General features: G+C 36.8%; 1 long non-coding RNA gene across 1 annotated transcript; it reads right to left on the reverse strand.

The window, feature by feature from the left end:
• Positions 1-1,873: 1,873 nt before the first annotated feature.
• LOC122434381 lies at positions 1,874-12,538 on the reverse strand. Its single transcript, XR_006267357.1, has 3 exons — positions 12,475-12,538; positions 12,292-12,297; positions 1,874-1,952 (listed from the first exon to the last, which is right to left on the reverse strand). It is a non-coding gene; the product is annotated as an uncharacterized LOC122434381 (long non-coding RNA).
• Positions 12,539-12,774: the final 236 nt, after the last annotated feature.

Genomic DNA, 12,774 nt, shown 5'->3' on the forward strand with positions numbered 1-12,774 from the left:
TAACACAAAATTAGCAATTAATACAAGTTACAGAATGTAAAGTCTTATTAAATTGTAAATTTCCTATGGCCATAACAAAAGGAAGTGGGACACAGGCCTGTATAAAATATGACTGATTATAGCAAAAGAAATAGTTACTATGACCATGGGTTGTCTCTGTGAAATGTCTAGTCCAAGTTTCAAGTTCTTCGGTGCTGGCAGCAAGTTTCCTGATGTCCCATTGTTTAGGCCTACTCTGTTTATCAAGGACAATTCAAGGAGGAGGGGTGCCATTCTACCGTCAAGCCAGCCAAGAAGTCCTTTGTCATGGTAATGTTTCAACATAGTGTTAGTAACTTTTAAAGCCATTTAAGCAGCATAATATATAATGTTTTTTGTTCTTTCCCTAACTCTTTCCCTGAAGTTTCAGTAGTATAAACATGGTTCACAGACAGAGAAAGGACAACAATGTCTGAAAGTCTTCTTTTGGAGGCAGGACGGAAGCCCAAGTTTGTTGGCCAACGTTTATGCATAATTTTCCTGGGCCCAGGCACAGTGGAAGGCCTAAAAAAATGTTAATTAGTTTACCCTCTTCCCCAGGGTGTGAGGGTTCCAGGGAGGGGTCATATGGGTGGACTCATTGGTTGATACAATTGGTCTTTTCTCTGTTCATTTTATGACCTGTAATAAACGGAGGTTGGGTAAGTAAGCCCAGTTAAGTCTTATTTGTTAATCCAGCTCAAGCGGGGGGTCACACAGGTCAGCATAGCAATATGAAGGTTTTCAGGACTCTGAGGCATTTCCTGTTGAGAAACCAGATTTTTAACTTGATTAGTAAGGGTTTTTATTTGTCCCCTAGTGGGGAGATCATAAGGTTGATGTCGCCGAGGGTGGTGCTTTCTGGAGATCTTTAGAGCCGCCATGGCGGTATTGGAATTTCTTCCTCCTGGGGTTCTTGTTGTTTTGTTTCCATATTGAATGTTGGAGGCATACTTGTGTTGAATTTTCCGAGGAAAAAGTTTGTTGGATCCATCTGGAGAAATACAAGCATATCCCTTCCCCTGTAAGATTAATTCCCAGATTTCCATTGTTTATTGAACCCATCTTGATACCAAATGGGCAGAGGAAGAGAAGTGTCCTTCAATTCTTCGAAATATATTTCTGTTCTTGTTATCTCCCTGTAGTAAGTTTAAAAAATAATAATAAAAAAAGATAAGATGAATAAAGCTATGTTAACAATAGTTATAGGTTTAGAAAATATCTTACGTTGGAGTCTAGTAAAGTCTGCTTTAGATAAGGAAGACAGTAGTGTACATGTGTATTCCCCCGTCTATATTTTTTTTATTTGTAACTTTAGTGTGTGATGTGTTTATTTGACTATGTCTTGTGTCTGTGGATTATAAGGAATACCTGTAATATGTTTAATAGGAAAAGATTGTAAAAATTGTTTAAAGTGTCTAGAAATATAGGCAGGGCCATTGTCTGTTTTAATAGAACTAGGAGTTTATGATGGAGGTTTCTATATTTTTTAATACAAAAACTGAATATATAGAGCCAGAGACTATATTAATGGGGTAAGGATGTAGGCAAATAACTTGAATAAGAGCATATATTCATTTTGTTGAGCAGAAAGAAATATAGTATAAAAGACTTTATATTCCTTAAAAGACCAGAAAATTAGAGATACCAAGGGAATATTTCATGCAAAGATGGGTTCGATAAAGGACAGAGATGGTATGAACCTAACAGAAGCAGAAGATATTAAGAAGAGGTGGCAAGAAAACACAGAAATGTACAAAAAAGATCTTCACGACCCAGATAATCACGATGGTGTGATCACTCACCTAGAGCCAGACGTCCTGGAATGTGAAGACAGGTGGGCCTTAGAAAACAACACTACGAACAAAGCTAGTGGAGGTGATGGAATTCCAGTAGAGCTATATCAAATCCTTAAAGATGATGCTGTGAAAGTGCTGCACTCAATATGCCAGCAGATTTGGAAAACTCAGCAGTGGCCACAGGACTGGAAAAAGTCAGTTTTCATTCCAATCCCAAAGAAAGGCAATCCCAAAGAATGCTCAAACTACCGCACAATTGCACTCATCTCACACGCTAGTAAAGAAATGCTCAGAATTCTGCAAGCCAGGCTTCAGCAATACGTGAAACGTGAACTTCCAGATATTCAAGCTGGTTTTAGAAAAGGCAGAGGAACCAGAGATCATATTGCCAACATCTGCTGGATCATCAAAAAAGCAAGAGAGTTCCAGAAAAACATCTACTTCTGCTTTATTGACTATGCCAAAACCTTTGACTGTGTGGATCTCAATAAACTGTGGACAATTCTGAAAGAGATGGGATCACCAGACCACCTGACCCACCTCTTGAGAAACCTATAAACAGGTCAGGAAGCAACAGTTAGAACTGGGCATGGAACAACAGACTGGTTCCAAATAGGAAAAGGAGTACGTCAAGTCTATATATTCTCTTCCTGCTTATTTAACTTATATGCAGAGTACATCATGAGAAACGCTGGGCTGGAAGAAGCACAAGCTGGAATCAAGATTGCCGGGAGAAATATCAATAACCTCAGATATGCAGATGACACCACCCTTATGACAGAAAGTGAAGAGGAACTAAAAGCCTCTTGATGAAAGTGAAAGAGGAGAGTGAAAAAGTTGGCTTAAAGCTTAACATTCAGAAAACTAAGATCATGGCATCTGGTCCCATCACTTCATGGGGAATAGATGGGGAAACAGTGGAAGCAGTGTCAGACTTTATTTTTTTGGGCTCCAAACTCACTGCAGATGGTGATTGCAGCCATGAAATTAAAAGATGCTTACTCCTTGGAAGGAAAATTATGACCAACCTAGATAGCATAGTAAAAAGCAGAGACATTACTTTGCCAACAAATGTCCGTCTAGTCAAGGCTATGGTTTTTCCAGTGGTCATGTATGGATGTGAGAGTTGGACTGTGAAGAAAGCTGAGGGCCGAAAAATTGATGCTTTTGAACTGTGGTGTTGGAGAAGTCTCTGAGAGTCCCTTGGACTGCAGGGAGATCCAACCCATCCATCCTAAAGGAGATCAGTCCTGGATGTTCGTTGGAAGGACTGATACTGAAGCTGAAACTCCAATCATTTGGCCACCTCATGTGAAGAGTTGACTCATTGGAAAAGATCCTGATGCTGGGAGGGATTGGGGGCAGGAGGAGAAGGGGACGACAGAGGATGAGATGGCTGGATGGCATCACCGACTCGATGGACTTGACTTTGAGTAAACCCTGGGAGTTGGTGATGGATAGGGAGGCCTGGTGTGCTGTGATTCATGGGGTTTCAAAGAGTCAGACACGACTGAGCAACTGAACTGAACTGAACTGAACTGATATAAAAAACCTCGGCTTGTGGTATAGGCTGTGAGGTGATAATGTGGGAAATAATAAATCCAGTATTTTTGAAGAAATTTCACACCTTACCAGAAGGATAATGAGAAGAAAATTTTCCAAAGTATTTTAGAAAAGCTATTTGGAAATCAGTAGAAGTTTTTAATGTGTTTTCATATTGACATTTATTTGTAATAAAGCTTTATTAAAGTATAAAGGAGATAGAGAAAGCTTCTGACAGACTTCAGAAGGGGGCAGAAAGAATTCCCCCCTGACAGTCTTTAGCCAGATGTCATATAACTACTAGCAGTCTTTTAATTAGAGAAAGGAAATGTCTCAAACCTGAAGAGAATAGCACCAGACCCCTCACCCACAGCATGCATTTTGAGATAACCTTGGCACCAGGGGAGTTGTCCTGGGCCAGAAAATGATTGACATAAATCTTGAAGAAAGGCAGGTTTCTAAGCAAATACAGTTTCATTAACATAGCTTAAGTGAACATTTGCATGAGTAAAACATACAGGTTTATCAAGTAGGTTCTGAGTCTTAGGCAGAACCGACTTGAAGAAAGAATCTAGGGTAAATACATAGTTCATTAACATAGCTTAAGACAACCATTTCCATTTTTAAAAAATGCATTGGTTAACTCAGGGTTTGAGAATAGTTAACTTCAAGTGAAACCTGGTGGCATTATGGCACCACAGTATTTTAAGAGAAACCTCCTTTTAAATTTGTATAGAGGAGAAAATAATAAATCAAATTTAGATTTACAATCTTTGGCCCAGTGCATTTCTCTAAGGCAGCGAGGGCAGGTTTTCGGAGGTTTTTTAATAGCTTTCTTAGGACAGTCCCTTTTTAAATGTTTTTTATCTCCACAGGTAAAATATCCTTCATTTTCTTTTCTTAAGGCAGCGACCATTGTTTCAGCTACCATTTACATCTTTTGAGTTTCTGATCTTATATGGCGACAAGGCTTCAAATAATCAAAAATATTCCCCGAATTAGGGCTACAGCCTTTTGACATTCCTGATTTGCATTTTCATAAACAAGTAGTTTTTTAAGTTGTCTTTTAGGTTTTTTCTTTTTTTTGATTACAGTATGGGGAATAGCAGTTTCTAATCTAGCTAAAAAAATAGCATAATTTTTCATTAGGTCTTTGCAATATTCTAGTGTAGCTACCTGTAGGTTTTTCTTGAGGAGTAATTTTATCTCAAGCTTTAAGGGCCACTGTTTTTAATTGTTCATGCAACAAAGGAGTGTATTGTATTTGAGCTTCTATAGTGTCAAATTGTCCACTGTCAGTTAACATTTCAAAAGTAATTGGTTTGGGGGAGTGTCAGCTAGAGCGTTTTTATTAGCATGATCTCTAGCTATATCTTGAAACCACATTGTCCATTGAAGGTACTCTCCTGGTTTAAGGAGAGCTTTTATTAAAATTCACCAATCATAGGGAATAAGGGTACCCATAGAAGATGCCATAGCATTTAGAATCTCTCTAGTAAAAGGCAAATGTGGGCCATACATAGTTACAGCCTTTTTCATTTGTTGCATGTGAAAAAAAGTTAATACCTTCATATTGAGGTATTATCTGCCCTTGAGCATCAGCATTTCTTAAAACTGGAAAGGAGGAAAAACCATCGGCTTCAGAGACTTGTGATTGTAAAGCCAGCAATTCAGAGAGCCTCTGTCGCGAAGGAGGGGGGGCGGGTAGATTATTGTTATTCAGAAAGGTGTTGTTGGTTTTAATGTTAAAAGGTGTCTTAAGGGAGTCATTGTCAGAATGATTAGGTTCTATTGAGGGAGAGACTTTGGGATATGTGCCTTCCAGCAGGGGAGGAGTGCTTGGAGCAACTGGGACAGGGTTAGTAGGAAAATTCTGAAATATCTTATGTTGTTCTAATTGGGACTTTTGTAACTTACCATCATCTAATTCATATTAATGTAATAATTGTTCTGCCTGTTGCCGAATATCAGGAGGGCTAGAATTACCTTGTAATGGCAGAATCATGGCTTCAGTGAGAGCCCATAGGGGCCAGAAATCTATCAGAATATTTTTTCCCTGTCTGATGGCTCGTTCAACATTCTCTTTGACCTGATGTCAAATTTCTAAATCAAAACTACCTTCATCAGGGAAACAAGGGTTATATTCAACCACTGTCTGAAGGCAAGCCTCTATTCACTGGCGTAAAACCAAAAATCCCTGAACTTTAAATAAGTGATAAAGTAAAGTAGAAAAGTGAGGGGGCTTTCCAGCAGATTGACCCATGTCTTAGTACTTACTGGCCTCAATAGGCCCTCTGGGGTCACTCTCTCCGAATCTATCACATGTACCAAGTCCCTGTTTCTGGGTGCCACTTGTTGGTCCTTTATTGGACCAGAATCTGGTGGTCCAGAGTTGACAATGAGAGAGTGAAAGAAGGAAAGAGGCTAATATTCCCTGGGTTACCCAGCCAGCTTTTGCGCTCCAGGGAATCAGCCAGAAATAGAGAGAGAGAGACAGACAGACAGACAGACAGACATGGGGACCCAAGCTCTGATGGAGCAAAGGTGTTTTAATCAACATGGTGTGGGCATATACACTGTCTTACAAGATAGTTATTCTCAGCAAACATAAAGATTAAAATTCCAGACTTACAATACATAAGGCAATCCTTATCAAAGAGAGAGAGTCGTAAATAATCACTTTTACCATATGGTTCATAAGAAGGAAGAGGGTACTTATCACCATATTGAAAAACTAATGAAGGAGATGCCTGGATTCCTCAGCCCCTGGGAAGGCTTGCCCCTCCTCTTAATTCCTGAATATTCAGGGATTAATAAGGAACAAAGGATTCCTGACAGATCCAAAACAGCACACAGGAAGCCTCCTGTTAAATGCTTCCTGATACTAGCTCTCCAATTCTTCATGCTTTCTTGCTATCATCCTTAGTGACAGTTAATTTGGTTTGCCTATATTATCAAATCTATACAAAGGGATGAATAACTCTTTAAAAGAATATGTATTTTAAAATTCTCACATTGCTTCATTAAACTTCTCATATTAATTAGCTATGTGATCTTGAGTAAGCAACATAACCACTGTGCTTTACTTTTCTTTTGTGAAAAAGTGGAAACTAATCTTAGCAGACAGCAGCACACTAGGCTTCCCTGTCCTTCACCATCTCCCAGAGCTTGCTCAGACTCATGTTCTTTGAGTCATTGATATCATCCAGCCATTGCATCCTCCACCGTCCCCCTCTCCTCCTGACGTCAATATTTCCCAGCATCAGGGTCTTTTCTAATGAGTCAGCTCTTCGCATCAGGTGGGCAAAGTATTGGAGCTTCTGCTTCACCATCCGTCCTTCCAATGAATATTCACAACTGATTTCCTTTAGGATTGATTGGTTTGATTTCCTTGTAGTCCAAGGGACTCTCAAGAGTCTTCTCCAACACCACAGTTCAAAAGAATCAATCCTTTGGTGTTTAGCCTTCTTTATGGTCCAGCTCTCTCATCCATACATGACTATTGGAAAAACCAGAGCTTTGACTAGACGGACATTTGTCAGCAAAGTGATGCCTCTGATTTTTAATATGGTGTCTAGGTTTGTCATAGCTTTTCTTCCAAGGAGCAAGCATATTTTAATTTTATGGGTGCAGTCACCATCTGCAGTGATTTCGGAACCCAAGAAAATAAAGTCACTGTTTGCATTGTTTCCCAGTCTATTTGCCATGAAGTGATGGAATCGGATACCAGGATCTTCATTTTCTGAATGCTGAGTTTTAAGCCAGCTTTTACACTCTCCTCTTTCACCTTCATTAAGAGGCTCTTTATACAGAAATGTCTATAAGTCATGAAAGGTTAAAATGAATACAACAATAGGGATACAAAATGCCATGGGAGTATGGTGGAAAGAAAAAACCAGTTCTGATTGAAATTAGCTAGCTCTGACTGAAATCAGCAGGGACTAATAATGTTACTTGTAAGCAATATAAATATTCCTAATAAAACAATAAGAATAAAATATTTCAAGCTGGAGATAAAATTAACACTCTTGCAAATTATTTTTTCATATGTAGTTGCTACATATATGTTATAAATGTTTTACATTATCTGTAATACTTGTGTATATCTCTGTGTGAAAAAGTATAAAATAATGCTTGATCCCAATTGTAAAATACTAGATAAGAGCAACAAATTTTTTTTATCATAGAAATTCAAGCATGCTGTCATTTCAAACAGTAATATTCATATGTCTAGAAAATTAGACTTTGAAGGACACTCAGAGGTCATTATTATATGAGAAACTGAGACCCAGAGAGGTGTACTGATTTAGTGAAAGTCTCACAATGGTTTATTTGGCAAGAATTAGATTTAGTATTCACATGTGAGTGCTGTCCACCAACTGTTTAACATGAGGAAAGCAAGTTTGGTTAATGAACCATATTTCACAGTTAATGTTAAAAATCAATTTTAAAATTAAAAAAAATTATTTTATATAAATGAATTGTCAACATTTAACTCATAATAAGGTTTGTGGAGCTCAACACTGAAACTCCTAGACAGTATCAAAATATCATCTGGATGTTCTTATGACAACTTGTTTGTTAGAAACCATTTTTGAAAAAAATTTAGTAGCATTTTGTAATGTGCTGGCAGCTTTCTGATTAACCTGTCAGAGTTGGTCAGGTGAAGAAGGTGTATAGAACTTGAGTTCTGAAAAACTTTAAAAGGAATCCACACCTTTAAATTCATTTATCTTCATATTATCTCTGCAATTTAAAAAATATATATTTTGATTTTAAAATCTAGACATTCATAGTTTCTAAATAAGATTAGCTGTTGCCTAGTAAAGCAGAAGAAAATATCATGTCAAAGATCAGATTTGCAAAAGAAGATGCTCTTGTGACTAGATTACTCAGAAGTAGTTATCAAAATAGCTAAGATCTATTTTCTTTGTGTATACATAGAATTAAAACAGGTTGATTAAGAGTGTGGGTATGTTACTCTAGATGGTCAGAAATTTTTCTTTAAGAGTACTATATGCATTGAGTTTTTAATGACAAGAAGGATATATATTGGCAAAAAATAAAGAAAAAATAATTAGCAAAGTTAGAGGATATAGTTTTAGGAGTCTTCTTGATAGGCTTCAAATAGAAAATGAATACAAATAGTGCAATATGGCTGCAAATATAAACCCTGATATACACTAATAATATGCTCTTTCTCTTCAAGCAGAGTGTAATATAATGAGTCAACTGATGAATATTTGTAAAGTGTCATCATTGGTCAACATGCCTTTTTGACTAAAAAATTATAATATATGAAATAACATTTAGTGGAAGCAAGAGAGATTATTTGAAACTGGGACTTAGTATTTTCAGAAAAAGTTTTAACATATTTACTATACATATTCCTATACAATACTCATTAATTTTATAATGGGAAATAATTATAGAAAGAGAAAATGCAATTTTCTTGTCCTGAATTTCTCCATATTGAATTCATATTGGTTTATATGTGTGCTAAAGATATTAAAATACTCATGGATAAAAATGAAGTTGTTTTAAAAAATGGAGGACTGTTCAGAATTTTTTGTTATGATAGAGTTTTGCTAAATTTATTTGACCATTAGACACATATGGGTCTTCCTTGGTGACTCAGTGGTAAAGAATATGCCTGCAATTCAGGAGATATAAGAGATGCTGGTTTGATCCCTGGGTCAGACAGATCCCCTAGAGGAGGCATGGCAACCCTTTCCAGTATTCTTGCCTGGAGAATCTCATGGACAGAGTAGCCTGGCGGACACAGTTCATAGAGTCACAAAGGACATGACTGAAGTGACTGAGCAAGCATGCACAAACATATATATTTTCAAATTTAAGTCATTAACATCTCCCAGAATATTATTTCATGAAACGCCTTATTAGCTGATAAAAATACAGTCCAAGTATTTCACCTAACAGGAGTGAAAATGGAAATGGAAATGGAGATCCACAGACCTTAACTCACTTCACCTCTCAGCAGCTATATTAGCTTTCTTCTGTAACTATAACAAATGTATAAACTTAAAATAGCACCCATTTATTATATCACAGTTTCTGTATATCAGAAATCCAGGTGGGTTCAATTGGAGTCTCTCCTTAGGGTCTTACAAGACTGAAATCAATATGCAGGCAGGTCCAGTCTCCTATATAAAGCAGGGGAAAAATACACTTCCAAGTTTATTCAGGTCAATAGTAGAATTCATTCTCTGTGGTTGTAGAACTGAGGTCCTTGTTTCCTTCCTGATTGCCGAGACTGGCTCTCCACTCAACAGGCTACACACCTTTTTTCTAACATCTTCTCCATCTTCAAAGCAGAAGCAGAACATCAAGTTCTGTTTCTTCAACCTCTTCTTCTGTTAGAGAAAACTGTTTTTAAGGATGCATGTGGTTACACTGGGTCTACCTAAACATTAAAGATATTCCTCATATTTTCAGGTCAACTATGCCATGAGTTCATGCCTGTTAAGTTGCTTCAGTCAAGTCCGACTCTTTGTAACCCTATAGACTACAGCCCGCCAAGCTCCCCTGTCCATGGGATTCTCCAAGCAAGAATACTGGAGTGGGTGGCTGTGCCCTCCTCCAGGGGATCTTCCTGATACAGGGAATGAACCCATATCTCTTATGTCTCCTGCATTGGCAGGCAGTTTCTTTACCACTAGCACCACCTGGAAAGCCCAACTGTGCCATATAGCAAAATAATTACAAGGTTGAGATCTCATAATATTGAAATGGTTCAGGAATTAGGGAGAGGAAAAATTAGGCCATTTTAGAACCCTGCCTATCTAGAGCTAAAACTAGAACCAAAATCTCTTTACTCTGAATCCACTATTTTCTCTTATCCTGTTTGAAATCAGTAAATGGATTTTTACAAATATTTGATTCATTTAATTAAATTATAGTTTATGTTATACTTAAAATTTGCATGTTTAATCTGAAGAAGGATTGTAATCAACATTTTCTCTCAGAGTCTTGCTCTTTTATTATAAATAGATTTCTAAAGAGATTATCAGTTTGTTATTTTTAATAATCATGTTTTCTTTTCTTTCTCATTTCAAAGAAAATGAAGTGGCATATTATTTGCATTACTGTAAGGAAAAATGATTTCAATAATAGCCACAATGCATTTCATTCATTTGTAGGCATGAAAATTTAAAGTCATGAGTTTAACTGCTCCAGTAGAATGACTAATGAATTAATTATTGTAATAAAAGAAGTAACATCAGTGTTAATCAAGCACCCAAATGCTGTTTCTATGATCATTTGCCAGACCACAGTATTTTTTTATAATTTTTTAAATTACCAGTATCATTTTTGGATATAGTATTGCAGTTGTGACTTATTCCTTCTATTAAAATAATAATAATAATAATAAAATTTTTATTATAGGTGTAACAATTTTCTAAAGTGGAAAATGTCTTCTACAAAGGAAACTGAAGGATACTTTTGCTAATACACAAGCATAATTCTCAATCTTAAAACAAGGTATAGTGAACGTCTCATAATTTTTAACATGTTCAGCATTTCTTCCACTTTTTCTAGTAACCTAAACCTCATTCTGTGGGGAACTATCCCTTACCCATGCTGTGGTTTTAATTGTGTTGACAAAATAGAACTTAATATCCTGATTGTAATGATGACCATCTGACTTACTCAGTCCTGATAATTTATAATAACCTATTTCCTTGGCTTCAATGATTTTCCCAAAGAAAGGCACCCAGGGCAATCAAATATTTTCCTCAAATTTTATATGTAAATACAGGAAAAGAATATTTTCTACTTTCTCTGGGATTGCAGGCTAGAAACACATAGTCCTGGATCTATGTTCAGATATATTATCTCCCAACTTCCATTACCACACAGAGAAACCTTGTTTTAATAAAAGAAGTGGGTCAACAAAAAATGTAGAGCTATGAGATAGAAATAAAAAATGAGCAATGGTAGACTGAGAAACTTGACAGCATGGTTTTAGACCTGAAAATTTTATTCTTTGACTTCTCAGTTGCATGAGCCAATGAGTTACTTTTTGTTGCTCTTACAGATCTGCAATGTGTAACCAAGAGATTACACATTGGGTAATTACACACTAGTACCATTGGGTGTGTTTCTCTTAGCAAATTGAATTGGATGACCAGTTTGACTTGAAACCAAGAAGGACAATACCATTACTTTTGCTTCTTTTGTCCAATCCACCATCATTTCTCACTTTGATTACTACAGTAGGTTCCACATTGGTCTCTTTGTTTCTACACTTGCCCCTACAGACTATTTTCAACATGGAGACCACAAAACTTTTTATGTCATTCCTCTGCTCAAACCTTGTTGATTGATGGTCATCACTATTGAAATCTAAATTAAGTACATTAAGGAAATGTAGGTAAGTGTTGTTTCTTAAACTTTAGTATGTGTCAGAATCCTGAGAATTGTTGAAATGCATATCCCTGGACCCTTATCAAGAAATTTTAAATCAAGAGATTTGACATGCTTTCCATATTCCATCCTTTGGGTAACACTGAGCTATATGGCTGGAGAGGTTAAAACGTATCCTACCAGCAAAAGTGTGGTGAATTTTTACAAAAGCATTTGCAAAATCATCTTGGAAATTATTTGTTCCTTTCTAATAATTTTATTCTTCATAGCTCAATCTTTGTTGTATGCAGAAGAATAGAACCAATTTTAAATTTTTATTTGTGATAGGTTACCTTATATTCAATGGCCTTCCCAAGTGGCTCAGTGGTAAAGAATCCACCTGCAATGCAGGAGACACCGGGTTTGGGAAGATACACTGGAGGAAGAAATGGCAACCCACTCCAGTATTCTTGCCAGGATAATCCCATGGATAGAGGAGCCTGGTGGGCTACAGTCCATGGGGTTGCAAAGACTCAGACACCACTGAGTGACTAAGCATGCATACATGCACCTTATATATACTGATATTCTTTAATCCTCACCTTCAGTATTTTTCAGTTTTATATGTAACTCTGCTATGTATCCTTTTAGATTATCCTCATTAACTTGATCTTCTAAGTTAACTACATTTCTAATTCCAGCTAAGTTATTTGAGTCCTAAAAAGATGATGCTATTAAAGTGTTGCACTCAATATGCCAGCAAATTTGGAAAACTCAGCAGTGGCCACAGGACAGGAAAAGGTCAGTTTTCATTTCAATCCCAAAGAAAGGCCATGCCAAACTATGTTCAAACCACTACATTCATCTCACACACTAACCAAGTAATGCTCAAAATTCTCCAAGCAAGTCTTCAACAGTACATGAACCAAAAATTTCCAAATGTTCAAGCTGGCTTTAGAAAAGGCAGAGGAACCAGAGATTAAATTGCCAACATCTGTTGGATCATCGAAAAAGCCAGAGAGTTCCAGAAAAACATCTCCTTCTGCTT

This window comes from Cervus canadensis, chromosome X (assembly GCF_019320065.1).
Source record: "Cervus canadensis isolate Bull #8, Minnesota chromosome X, ASM1932006v1, whole genome shotgun sequence".
NCBI classification, from domain to species: Eukaryota; Metazoa; Chordata; class Mammalia; order Artiodactyla; family Cervidae; genus Cervus; species Cervus canadensis.